The sequence below is a fragment of the Sus scrofa genome, chromosome 7 (assembly GCF_054392235.1).
Source record: "Sus scrofa isolate SSC_HxYL_T2T_F1_AM1 chromosome 7, Sscrofa_HxYL_maternal_Yorkshire_Landrace_v2.0, whole genome shotgun sequence".
In the NCBI taxonomy this organism is placed as follows: domain Eukaryota; kingdom Metazoa; phylum Chordata; class Mammalia; order Artiodactyla; family Suidae; genus Sus; species Sus scrofa.
In genome coordinates, this window is record NC_139389.1 from 22,139,513 (window position 1) to 22,151,736 (window position 12,224).

Below are 12,224 nucleotides of genomic sequence, written 5' to 3' on the forward strand. Positions count from 1 at the left end.
TGAGGAACAAAGACATTAAATAACTTGGTCGGGGTTGTGCAGCTAGGAAATGGCAGATGCAGGAATTGAAACCAGAAGGTTAACATGACAAACTTTTCTCCTAACCACTGTTCTCTATTATGAAACTTTTAATCTGAAGGTTGTTTACACACCTCAGTGGGCTTTAAAAGCCAATATGGGAGTTCCCGTTGTGGCGCAGTGGTTAACGAATCCGACTAGGAACCATAAGGTTGCGGGTTCGGTCCCTGCCCTTGCTCAGTGGGTTAACGATCCGGTGTTGCCGTGAGCTGTGGTGTAGGTTGCAGACGCGGCTCGGATCCCGCGTTGCTGTGGCTCTGGCGTAGGCTGGTGGCTACAGCTCCGATTGGACCCCTAGCCTGGGAACCTCCATATGCCGCAGAAGCGGCCCAAAGAAATAGCAAAAAAAAAAAAGACCAAAAATATATATAAATAAATAAATAAATATAAAAAGCCAACATGTTATGATGGTAAAAACTTGAAACATGAGATTCAAGAGCCCTTGGTCTCCACCTATCTTTACCTCCAAGTAACCCTATTTTCTAAGCTACAGCCACTTAGCTGGGCCTCAGTTTTACATCCTTAAAAGTAAGGGAGACAGGAGTTCCCATCGTGATGCAGCAGAAACAAATCCGACTAGGAACCATAAGGTTGTGGGTTCGATCCCTGGCCTCACTCAGTGGGTTAAGGATCCAGTGTTGCCGTGTAGTCACAGACGTGCCTCGGATCCCACATTGCTGTGGCTGTGACATAGACCAGCAGCTGTAGCTCAGATTCAACTCCTATCCTGGGAACCTCCATATGCCTCAAGTGCCGCCCTTAAAAGCAAAAAAAGTAAGGGAGACAGTGTTCCCGAGTGGCTCAGTAGATTAAGGAGCTGGCATTTTCACTGCAGTGGCTCAGATCGCTGCTGTGGTTCAGTCCCTGGCCTGGAAACTTCCACATACCTCAGACATGGGAAAAAAGGGGAGTGTGGGATACAGGCCAGATTTTCTCTGCTATCCTTACAGCTTTGAGGTTTTATCTAAGATAGGAAAATGCTTTGTTATATGATGACCTCTTCTTTTGTCTTTTTTTTTTTTTTTTTTTTTTTTTGTCTTTTTAGGGCCATGCCCAGCTCAAGGCAACGCCAGATCCTTAACCCGCTGAGTAAAGCCAGGGATTGAACCTGCAACATCATGGTTCCTACCTAGTTGGATTTGTTTCCACTGCACCATGATGGGAACACCCGATAATCTCTTCTTTAATGTGCTCTTTTACCTATACTGATATGTTCATAGGAGCTCCTGAGGACTGTCTTCTCACCAGTCCCTTCTTTCAGTTTTATTTGTTTTACATTATTGATGAGACTAATAATGAGTAATTTCCATTTATTTCAACCTGTTCTTTTTCAGGCTCCTTAGGGTAAATTATTTCATTTAAAAGTATAGATGATATATTTAGAAAAGAAACAAAGCTATGGAGTTCCCGTTGTGGCTCAGCAGGTTCTGAACCCAACATAATGTCCGTGAGGATTCGGGTTTGATCCCTGGCCTCACTAAGTGGGTTAAGGATCCAGCTTTATGGCACACTGCAGCATAGGTAGAAGATGCAGCTAGAGTCTGGTGTTCCCCTGGCTGTGATGTAGGCCTGCAACTGTGGCTTCATTTCAACCCCTAGCCTGGGAACTTCCATATGCTGCAGGTATGGCCATAAAAATAAAAGAAGCAAAGCTGGAAAAAAAATACTCTATAAATATTCCTTTGAAGAACTTAAACAAGGAGCCTTGTTTCAAAGCAGAGTTTTCCAAAGAAGTGTAACACAGAGGGAGATGATCAGAAAACTAAATGGGAACATCATCAAGGGCTCCACACTGGACAAGTTCATGGGCTTCTGAATAATTTACCCAAGTTAATAAGGAAGAGCCCCTTGAGGAAGCACTACTTACTCTCCAGCCAAGGAGAGTATTACTCTAATAAAGAGACTTCAGACACCTGGGAAAGTTTGCCCCGAAGTTCAGTCCTGTCAATCCTCTGAGTGTGGGAAATCCTCCATTTGACTTGCACACAGTTCCCAACTTCAGCTGTAATAAAAGAAGCAGCCACTCATTATAAAGTGAGTCAAAATCATTGATCCAAAAATATCCCTCCCTAATAAAAGAAACCTTGGCACACCAGCAGCCCTCACCAGGCCCCAGCATTTCCAGGCTTGAGGAAAAGCCCTATGAGTATCCTCAACCTGGAAAGACCTTCATTGTAACCCCAAGTCTAATTAAACAACAGAAAAGCCATTCTGAGAAGAGTCTCATGAGAATAAAGAATGGCAAAACCTTCAGACATTTGAGTGATCTTTTCAGACATCAGAGAACTTTGGGAGATGCCTTCAGTGTCAGAAGCTTTCCGTGTGAGCTCAAGTCTTATTAAGCATAAGACAGTTCGTTTTGGGAAGGAGCCTTATCTGTGTCATGAGTGTGGCAAAGCCTTTACGTTCTTTAAGTATCTGTGGTCCTGTGTGTGGCAGAGCCTTGTTACACGTCAGAGAATCTACAATGAAGAAAAAAAGTATGGGAATAAAGAGTATAATACAAGATTCATTGTTTCACATCTAGTCACCCACCAAAGAACCCATAATGGAGAGCACCATTGTGAATGTAGTGAGTGAGCCAAGCCTTCATTTGGAAGCCAGCACTTATTACCAGAAAACCCCTAAGTATTAAAATGTGGAAAGGCTATCACTTAAAAGCTTAGTCATACACATCAGAAAATCCACGCTGGAACCAAACCCTGTATGTGTGACCACTGTGGGAACACTTTCAGTGTTAGCTCAACTCAAAGTACAGCAAAGATTCCATGTGGGAAAAAGTTCATTTAAGTATAAATAACATGGGAAAGCCTTCAGTCAAAGTTCAGATCGCAGCAAAACATCAGGGTCCACACTGGAGAGAAGTCTTATGACTGCTTTCCAATGAACAGGCGTGGGACAGTTGTGGAACAGGACAGGTGTGAGAAAATCTTCTCATGAATTCATCTCTTACCAGACATCAGAAGATAGGCAACAAAAATGAACCTCACTAGTCAAATATGTGGTGGCAGAGGTATGACAACTTTTTCAACATCAAACATCACTAAGAAAACTCTATTGCATACAATCACTATTAACTGGCATTATTTAGTGGAATTAGACAAGTGTTAGAAAGAGACTTTGTCAGGTCACTTTGAGCAAAGTTGAGTTAAAACAAATTCCTGTGACAGATCTCAATGGATATTTAATAGTCTTTGGCACAGTTGGCTTTTCATTTTTATAGTAAATGTAAAGAAAGTAGGTGGAAGTCTGTAATCACAACCTTGGATAATCTAAATATTAATATATTTGTTTTTTGTTTGGAATTAATGAATACTTTTTCTAAGAAGGATTTGGGGTTTGGGTTTGGGTGGTTTTTTGGTTGGTTGGTTGTGATTTTGTTTGTTTGCTTGCTTTTGGGGGCTGTACCTGTGGCATATGGATGTTCACAGGCTAGGGGTCAAATTGGAGCTGCAGCTGCCAGCCTACACCACAGGCACAGTAACACCAGATCCTTAACCCACTGAGCAAGGCCAGGGATCGAACCCGCATCCTCATGGATACTAGTCGGGTTCATTACCACTGAGCCACAATGGGAACTCCACAGTTTTGACATTAATTCCTCAGATCCAACAGGTATACACTTCTACCAGACTTATTCCCTTTTACTTTTTATCATGTTGGTATATGTGGGAAATGCTGCAAATAATATTTGTGTTTTGGTAAATCATTTCACAGAATTTCCTATCCTTGTTTTAAAAAAGACAGGGAAATGTGAGTGGGCCATATGAATGCAATATGCTGAACACAGACCATGTTTACCTTGTTCGTCTTTATGTCTCTAACATATGAAATAGTGACTGACACAGAAAAGGCTTATGACACATGCTGTTGAATGACTGCTTGAAGGATTCTGTTTTACTGGTTGGTATCAGTTCAGCCTAAAGAGAGACCTCTGATAGTTTGCCATAAGGATCTGTCCTCTTTCCAGACCTGATCAAGGAATGATCTTGAATGCTCAGTATGGATTGATTACAGACTCATTTCATGGTGCAGCATAATCATTTGTTGTAAGTAAGTGGTCTTACTTCGGTTCTATAACCTTGAGGCTTTTAATCAAATCTTTATTATAATCAGTCTTTGAATGCCTTTGGAAGTTTTTCTGAGGAACATACCCAGAAATGAAATTACTGGGTCACAGGTCATACACAATGTCAGTTTCATTAGCAGGTAATGGTTCCTGTTCCTTGGGAACTGAGATCTATCTGGTATCTTAACCTGATAATGGTGTTATCTTTTCTGCATGTGTTCCTAGGAGCAGCAGATATCCCAACCAGCAAGGCACCCTGTCATCTGGTGGCAGGCTGGGGTGAGGTGAATCTCCAAAGTAGGAATAAAGAAATCTCAAGTTGAAGAATAATGCCTGACTTCTCAGGGTCTAGTGATGGAAACTGACTCTACTACACTTAAAATACAATGTAATTAAATGCTACGTATCAGACCATGGTTGTGGATAAAAGGTAAATAAAATCTTCTTTATTCTACCTAGGAACATCCCAGAAAGGGAGTGTAGCAAGCAGAAAGGTTCTGACATTGGAGAAATTGCACTTTGTCGTTAAGACAGAGTAGCAGAAGAGGAGATCGGAGGAGTAAGAGGAGAGGGCATATAGAGATGGACCAAATGGAGACCAGTTTGTGGACTTTGGGCTCTACCCTGAGTGAAAGGGAAAGCTTACTGCAGGGTTTTGAGCAAAGATGTAGTATGAGCTGTCTTAGACTTTAAAAGGATTCCTCTAGTGTACAAGGGCAAAAGTGGGACCTGAGAGAAGAATTAGGAGCTATTGAAAATCCAAGCAGGAATTGATAGTGGCTTGGACAAAGGGATAGCAGAGGTGATGAGAAGTGCTCAGATTCTGGTTATATATTGAAGACAGTACCAAGAAGATTTTGCTAGTGGATTAGATGTAGACAAGACAAAGAGGCAGGAATGACTCAAGTGTTTTGGCCCTGAGTAACTGGAAGAATGGAGTGGCCTTAACAGCAATAAGAGAATGCAGTTGGAACTGGTTTGTTTTTTGTTTTTGTCTTTTCCAGGGTTGCACCCATGGCATATGGAGTTTCCCAGGCTAGGGGTCTAATCAGAGTTGTAGTCACCAGCCTACGCTGAGCCACAGCAACACAGGATCCAAGCCATGTTTATAATCTACACCACAGCTTATGGCAATGCCAGATCATTAACCCACAGAGCAAGGCCAGGGATTGAACCCACAACTTCATGATTCCTAGTCAGATTTGTTAACCACTGAGCCACGATGGGAACTCCCTGAAGCTGGTCTTTTAACATGAGATACCTATTAATACCTAGAAACTTTTTGTTTGAGGAAAGAGAAGGAACACTGTCAAGACAGCCTGTGCTTCTCAGACCAGGAGTGTTCTCCAGCCACACTTAGCTGAGTCCCAGGTGAAAGTCTTTTATCATGGGTGGTTCTCCTCTCTCTTCTCTCAGATACTCCTAAAGGCTAAGGACTTAAGAAGACAGTATTTTCTCTCCAGTATTTTAAAAAGAAGTTAGATTCAAAGAACCAAAGGACATCCTGAGGTTATCTTATCTAAATTTATAAAATGCAGTCAACGACATCAGTTCCCTTAGAAAGTTATTGCAGGTCAGTTCTAACCTCCAAGTTCATGGTTTCTCAGGAAATATTATGGTATATTCTTGTCTTCTTTTTGTAGAACTTTTAATCAAATGGGTTATATGTAAATGTTCTTTTAGATTAGAATTTTGGAATTGGAGGGAGTTCCCATCGTGGCTCAGCAGTAACGAACCCAACTAGTGGCGATGAGGATGTGGGTTCAGTTCCTTGCCTTGCTCAGTGGATTAAGGATCTGGTGTTGCTGTGAGCTGTGGTGTAGGTTGCAGACATGGCTCAAATCTGGCATTGCTGTGGCTGTGGTGTAGGCCAACAGATGGAGCTCCAATTCAACCCCTAGCCTGTGAACTTCTATATCCCACAGGTGGGGCCCTAAAATAAATAAATAAATAAAATAGGAATTGGAGGGAGTTTGCTGATGGTCTAAGTGGTTAGGATTTGGTGCTTTAACTGCTGAGGCCCCAGGTTTAAGTCTTGGTCTGGGAACTGAAATCTCACATCAAGTTCTTACATGCTGCAGCCAAAAAATAAAATAATTAAATAGGTATTGGATCTAAAATGACTCCAATGACTTTTCTAATGATTGTATACCCTGCAAAAACATGCACACAGAATTCTGCTTCTGAAAATGGTAGACAAAGTAATATGGATCAACTCTCCCACTGAGAAGTGGAAAAGCTGGGCAAAATGCTTTTTAAAAAATTTACTTGGAGTTCCCATTGTGGCACAGTGGTTAATAAATCCGACTAGGAACCATGAGGTTGCAGGTTCGATCCCTGGCCTTGCTTAGTGGGTTAACGATCCGGCGTTGCCGTGAGCTATGGTGTAGGTCGCAGACGCAGCTTGGATCCCACATTGCTGTGGCTCTGGCGTAGGCCGGTGGCTACAGCTCCAATTCGACCCCTAGCCTAGGAACTCCATATGCCGCGAGAGCGGCCCAATAAATGGCAAAAAAAAAAAAAAAAAAGATAAAAAATTTACTTAAGAGACATTGAAGTACTAATTGGAGAGTGAAAGATTACTAGGCTGAGAGTGTGTAGATTGAAGGAGGCAACCCCTTCTTTGGAGCCATTTTCCTCTCTGGCATCTTCTGATTCCAAAAGGGGCACCTGAGAGGATGAGTCAAACTTTTGATAGGCTCACAAAGTAAAAAAACACCAAGATTGGATTCTTGGGACTGTCAAGGTTGGGGTTAGTGTTGTGGTGGGTGGAACTCCAAATGACCACACTAAAGTAACGGCAAGCCATGCATAGACATCTCCCAGGGGACTGCAGCGCAGCTTAAAATTTCTCAATTACTATAATTGGATTTAAATGATTTCATAATGCTAATGCCCTTGGATACCAGGAAATCCTCTGTATGGACGTAATAGTCTCTTAGCTTTCAAATTATTTTACAGACAATTTTGCAAAAACTTTTTTTTTTTAAACTAGCCACAGGAGGAGTTCTCATTGTGGCTCAGCAGTAACAAATCCAACTAGGATCCAGGAGGATGCGAGTTCAATCCCTGGCCCTGCTCAGTGGGCTAAGGATCCAGTGTTGCTGTGAACTGCAGTGTAGGTTTGCAGACGCAGCTGCATTCTGGCAGTGGTGTAGGCTGGCAGCTGCAGCTCTGATTTGACCCCTAGCCTGAGAAATTCCATATGCTGTGGGTGAAGTCCTAAAAGTAAAATAAAATAGACGTAAGATAAATCAGATAATGCAAAGAAAAATCCACAGAAGCAATTGAGAGTAGCATCTACTGGGAATCCAGAATTCGAGTTACTGGGCACAGATTTTAAAGTACCAGTGCATACAGTATTCAAAATGAAAAGATAAGATTAAGAAATTTTAACCAAAACATGAGGAACAGTGAAAATAACCCAATGGAAATTCTGATCCAAAATAAAGTACTCATGGATGCATACAGCAGCAGATGAAACATAGCTGAAGAAAAAATTAGTGAACTACATAGTTGAGAAGAAAATATCTAGAATGATGCACAAAGGGACAAAAAGGATGGACTATATAGGAGAAGGGAAGAGACAGAGAATACAGATCCAAGATATTTGTAATTAGGGTTGCAGGAGAAATGAAAAAAAAAAAAATGAAGGCAGACACAATATTTAAAGAAATAATAGGGAGTTCCCATCATGGCTCAGTGGTTAACGAATCCCTAGGAACCATGAGGTTGTGGGTTCAATGCCTTACCACACTCAGTGGGTTAAGGATCCGGTGTTGCCATAGCTGTGGTGTAGGTTGCGGACGCAGCTTGGATCCTGCATTGCTGTGGCCCTGGCGTAGGCTGGTGGCTACAACTCTGATTAGACCCCTAGCCTGGGAACCTCCATATGCCGGAGGTGCAGCCCTAGAAAAGGCAAAAAGACAGAGAGAGAGAGAGAGAGAAAACAAACGAACCACAAACACTCAAAGTTAATTTGATAACGTATTTGGCTCCACTGACAACCAAGCCCCCCATCCTTTGGTGCTTTCCAAAAGTCACCACATTAACATAAAAGACACCTTCATCACTCACAACATTGAGGAAATTCTGAGGTTTTTAGGAGCCTACTGCCAGGAATGGGGAGGAAGACCAAATATGTATTCCTTATTTTAAATCACAGTATCACAGGCATAATTTACCAAAACTCCCACAAAGATTAATAAGATCATCCAACTAAAGAAATTGAGTCAATTATTAATAACCTCCAAAAAGCACTGGTGCAGGTAGGTTCACTGGTAAATTCTATCAAACATTTCAGCAGAAATTATATCAATATTTCTTGCAGGTACTAGAGGGAATACTTCCTAATTCATTCTATAAAGCCAGAATTGCCCCAGTTCCAAAACTAGACAAAGGCATTACATGAAAGGGAAAACTACACCAATATATTTCATGAATAGATGAAAAAATCTGCAACAGAATATTGGTACATTGAATCCAATGTATAAAAAGAATTATATGCCATGACCAAGTGGAATTTATCCCTGGTATGCAAGGTTGGTTCACCATTCAAAAATTAATGTAATCCATCGATCAGTAGGCTAAAGAACAATTATATGATTATATCAATAGATGCAGAGAAAGCATTTGACACCCATTCATAATAAAAGCTCTCAGTAAACTAGGGATAGAGAAGAACTAACTCAACTTGATAAAGAACATATCCAAAAAAGCCTACAGATTACATACTTAAAGGTAAAAAGCTAGATGCTTTCCTGCTAAGATAAGGAATAGGCCAAAGATGTCCCTTCTCACCACTTCCATTCAACATAATACTGGAAAACTTAATGCAGATAGAGAGCCAAGAAATACATGCACACATCAGTGTTCATCTTCAACAAAGGAATCGAGAATAAACACTGGAGAAAAGACAGTCTCTTCAACAAGTGGTGTTTGGAAAGCTGGACCATCAGCTGTAAATCATTGAAGTTAGAATACTTCCTCACACCATACACACAAAAAAAGCTCAAAATGGATTAAAGAATTATAAGATGTGATTCTATAAAACTACAAGAAGAAAACAGGCAAAACATTCTCTGACATGAATTGTAGCAATGTTTTCTTAGGTCAGTCTTCCAAGGTAATAGAAATAAAAGCAAAAATAAACAAATGTGAACTAATCAAACAAGCTTTTGCACAGCAAAGGAAACAATACACAGAATGAAAAGACAACTTACAAGAGTTCCCATGTGGCTCAGCAGGTTAAGTGTCTGGCTTCGTCACTGCTGTGGGAGTTCGATCCCTGGCCCATGCTGTGGGTGTCCAAAAAACAAAAAACATTAAAAAAATTCCTGTCATGGCTCAGTGGTAATGAAACCGACTACTATCCATGATGACTCTGATTCGATCCCTGCCCTCGCTCAGTGGATTAAGGATCCAGTGTTGCCACGAGCTGTGGTGTAGGTTACAGATACAGCTTGGATCCCAAGTTGCTGTGGCTGTGGCATAGTCCTGCAGCTAGATCTCCAATTCGATCCCTAGCCTGGGACTGTCCATATGCCATGGGTGTGGCCCTAAAAAGACCAAAACTAAATACATAAAATGGGTAAAAGATCTGAACAGGCAACTCACCAGAGACGATAAACAGATGGCAAATAATCACATGAATAGATGCTCCACATCATATGTCATTAAGAAACAGCAAAATAAAACAAGAAACCCCTGTACACTTTGGCTAAAATGCTAAGCAAAGACAACTCCAAATGCTGATGAGGATGTGGAGCAGAGTTTGAAACTCTATAATTTGTTTCTGGTGGGAATGCAAAATCATACAGCCGCTTCAGAAAATGATTTGAGAGCTGCACAGTGGGTTCATGATCTAGCTGTCTCTGTGGAGGCACCAGATTGATCCTATGCCAGTGCAGTGGGTTAAGGATCCAGCGTTGCTGAAGTTGTGTAAATCACAGTTCCAGCTCGGATTTGACCCCTGACCTGGGAATTTTCACATGCCATGGGTCAGCCAGAAAAAAAAGAAAGAAAGGAAAGAAAAACCGGCGTTTCTTACAAAAGTAAACATACACTTCCATATAATTCAGCAATTGCACTCCTTGGTATTTACCCAAATAGAAAGCTTAAGTCCACAGGAAAACCTGCATAAGGATTTCCATAGCAGCTTTATTCATAATTGATAAAACTTGGTAGCAAGCAAGATTTCTTTCAATAGGTGAGTGGGTGGATAAATAAACTGTGGTACATCCAGACAATAGCCTATTCAGCAGGAATAAAAAGAAATGAGCTATCATGCCATGAAAATCCATGGAGAAACGTTAACATGCTTTTTTGCTAAGTGAAGAGGCCAATCTGAAAAGGCTACAAACTGATTCCAATTACATGACATTCTGGAATAGGCAAAACTATGGAGATAGTAAAAAGCTCAGTGGTTGCTAGGGGTTATGGGGATTGGAATGTGGGAATGAAGAATGGGTGGAGCCTAGGGGATATTTAGGGTAATGGAATTATTTAGTATGATGCTCGTAAATGGTTTATGCATGTTATATATTTTCCAGAGAGTATATGACACAGTGAACCTTAATATAAACTATGGACTTGAGTTAGTAATATTATATCAATATTAATAGGCTCACTAATTGTAGCAAGGGTACCTCACTAATGCAAGATGTTAATAGGGAAAACTGTGGGTTTGTGTGTAGCTCGGGAGGGTGTTTGAAGGGGACATATGAGAAGTCTGTGCTTTCCAATCCTTTTTTTTTTTTTTTTTTTCTGTAAGCCTAAAACTATTCTTTAAAAAGAAAGCCTAGTAGCTTTTTTTTTTTTTAATCTGTTTTTTCAGCAAAAAGACATCATTGGGAGTATAAAGGAAAGGAGGGGCCGATATCTGGTGTTCAGCGGCCATCTGGAGCGCATGTCCAGAATGTAAAGAACTTGCACTCATCAATAAATACGCTACAAAAAGGGCTCAGAGCTAACTCCTGAAGTGCGGTGAGTCTCAGCAACCTTGTGGGTGCTTTGAACTCTATGGATTGGTTCGATTTTTCTCAGGAGAAGGCGGGGCGTGGGGGGAAGAGAAGTAAAAACCCCCAAAGTCTACGGTAAAGTACCCCTCCGCCGTGGCCGGAGCTGGAGAAGGAAGCCGGCGGAGTGCTGAGCTTGATCATAGAGAGGACCGCGCCTCCGGATTCCTAGGCGGGCACCGGAAGTAGCCTCGTGGTCCTGGGCGCCTTTTGCTCTGTGGTCTTGGGTTCCTGGGTGACCCGGCAGGATGGTGGCTTCATGTGTTCCCTTAACTACTTGCCAGGGCTAGTCTCCAGGGAGCACCAGCTATTCCCCAGAGCTGCGGGTGAGCAGTCGGGCTTTTCCTCATCCAAGCTGCAGAACGCCCCGTCTGTGTCGTCCCGCCCGGCAGAGGTGGGACCGGGAGGAGTCTGTCTCTGCGGCTTGGGTGTCTTGGTCTCCCCCCAGCACGTGCACGCACTGCTTGGTAATGAGCTTCAGTGACCATTTATCTCTCTACTGTTCGGTTTGGATTTGTCGCTGTTATTTTGTTGTTATAGTATAGCATAAAGGACTCAGATTTTGCTTGATAATTCTCATTCTTTTCATACACGATGGAGGCGGGGGGTGGGCAGGGGAGTGGAGGATGTCTCAAGTGAAGGAGGAGAGGTGTTCAATGCTTTACTCCCTGAAATACACTATAACCAGTTTATGGGTCTTTAATGTATTACTCCCTTGGATAAGTAGTTTAATTCCTTTAAAGGTCATAAAGGTTTTACTGGAAGAATAACTATGACTCTGCTCATGTGTAAATTGTCACAGTAAGTTTACTAAGATGTGACAAGATCACTTTTCCCTTACCTTGTTAAGGATCGTGGAGTTCCCATCGTGGCTCAATGGTTAACGAATCCGACTAGAAACCATGAGGTTGCGGGTTCGATCCTTGGCCTTACTCAGTGGGTTAAGCATCCGGCGTTGCCCTGAGCTGTGGTGTAGGTTGCAGACGCGGCTTGGATCCCGCGTTGCTGTGGCTCTGGCGTAGGCGGGCGGCTGCAGCTCCAATTAGACCCCTAGCCTGGGA

The 12,224-nt window shown here is 42.0% G+C and overlaps 1 protein-coding gene across 25 annotated transcripts in view; it reads left to right on the top strand.

The window, feature by feature from the left end:
- Positions 1-12,224, top strand: part of ZKSCAN8 (zinc finger with KRAB and SCAN domains 8) — a 58,831-nt gene that overhangs the window by 39,578 nt on the left and 7,029 nt on the right. For 6 of the 25 annotated variants that reach the window (XR_014809047.1, XR_014809049.1, XM_084966487.1 and 3 more), the window contains exon 1: positions 11,383-11,630. The gene's annotated coding sequence lies outside the window, so the exon portion shown is untranslated. Of the gene's footprint in view, positions 1-1,123; positions 4,578-6,641; positions 7,517-10,982; positions 11,132-11,382; positions 11,631-12,224 lie in introns of those variants that run through there. The other 19 variants (XR_014809048.1, XR_014809050.1, XM_084966489.1 and 16 more) reach the window with 8 other exon arrangements.